The sequence below is a fragment of the Pleurodeles waltl genome, chromosome 7 (assembly GCF_031143425.1).
Source record: "Pleurodeles waltl isolate 20211129_DDA chromosome 7, aPleWal1.hap1.20221129, whole genome shotgun sequence".
In the NCBI taxonomy this organism is placed as follows: domain Eukaryota; kingdom Metazoa; phylum Chordata; class Amphibia; order Caudata; family Salamandridae; genus Pleurodeles; species Pleurodeles waltl.
In genome coordinates this window covers 1,122,663,835-1,122,665,378 of record NC_090446.1, presented here as the reverse complement: position 1 = coordinate 1,122,665,378, position 1,544 = coordinate 1,122,663,835, and the positions used below count along the sequence as shown (strand labels likewise).

Here is a 1,544-nt window from a genome sequence, read left to right as displayed (position 1 = left end):
AATCACCACAGCTGGGGTCTATTTGAAGGTGATATGAACTTCTTTTATACCTGAGTGGGAGTGACAAATATGTAGAATATGTGTCGTAGTTTTAGAAAGTGTTTGTAGCTATTGGTTAACAGCACTCCTGTGCAACCCCGTTGGCATAATAGGTAAGGCAGTCAAATACTCACAAAGGGATTGTGGGTTTGAGTTCTTTCTGGGATGGAAGAAGCTCTTTTTTGGAGATGTTTATCTAGTTTTCAAAGGCTTTTCATTCTTAACAACATTAGCACTGAAGCGTGCTGATAAAATAACCAATTCCAGCAAACTTTACCTCGCCACCTGTAGAAGTACCACAGCTGAGCATTTTCTCCACTGCTAGGTGAGGAATGGAGAAATGTGTTTGTTTTATGTCTGACCAGAAAAGATACATGTTTGAATGGATGTGTGGGATAAAACACACCCTGTCCTATGTTGTAAAGGTATTGCAAGTTGTGGAGTAGTTTAGTGATCATATAGAGGAAAGTGGGTGAAGGCAGAATTCCTCTGTGGGGTGAATGAACTCGGAGGTGACTTGCATTATCCTTTTTACGTATGACAAAGGTACTTTATTTCTTACTGTACATTTCTATGCCTTCACTCAAAGAACTTAAATTCCTAGTCTTTTGCTGTTTCATATGCACGATTATGTTTGCAGGCATGGAGAATGAAAGCAGAAGCTGTAGTGCCGAATTACACGTTCTCACAAACCATGTAATAATTTGTTCAAAAAAAGGTATCAAATTTCTGAGTCATATTAAAAATGATGTGTAAATATTCAGATAGAGTCTATCTTTCCACTAATGATCTACAGTGTGCAAAAAGTAAACCTGTTGCCATAAGTATCTCCTTTCTGCTAAGCACCGATCCTTAAAAATCTCTATATAAATATGAATATCAGAAGAAGGACATGCTAGTTCTGGTTGATGTTGTTGGAACTGCAAGTGCAGTTGTATTCCTTGAACTGCCTTGATGTTTGCTGCTGGCTCCAGCAGTGGGCATTTTGGTGTGACATGTGAAGTGAAGTTACGAGAGTTTAGCAGCTGCATTGTGTTGTTATTCCAGGTGAGGGTATATTAGATATTTGAATAGTTGTAAGGACTCTGAAGAGAGGGGAGTTATCCATGGATTGCTTGTTGCGAATGTATTATATAAGTGATTCCATAGACATGAGCTGCGGCAGAGACCACATGATAGGGAGTGGATCTTGTATTTGGAGGACAGGGGAGAGCAATCTCATCATGGCCCCAGTGGCCTAATGGATAAGGCACTGGCCTTCTAAGCCAGGGATTGTGGGTTCAAGTCCCATCTGTGGTGAAACTCTGTACATTCAGCTCTTGACCTTTACATTTTCAAAGCACAAACCACACAATTCACCACTTGCTTTACATAGACTTTGCAGCTCTGGAACTTCAATCTACCTTCAAAACAAGTGCTGGAACTCAAAAACATTTGCCTACATATCCTACTCTTGGGCCCAGTGTGGAGAATGGGATTTCAACCCACCTTTCTGGCTATACATT

At 40.3% G+C, this 1,544-nt stretch overlaps 1 non-coding gene across 1 annotated transcript; it reads left to right on the top strand.

Annotated features, from left to right (window-relative positions):
• Window positions 1-1,265: 1,265 nt before the first annotated feature.
• On the top strand, window positions 1,266-1,338 carry TRNAR-UCU (transfer RNA arginine (anticodon UCU)). Its single transcript has one exon. It is a non-coding gene; the product is annotated as a tRNA-Arg (tRNA).
• The last annotated feature ends 206 nt before the right edge of the window (window positions 1,339-1,544 follow it).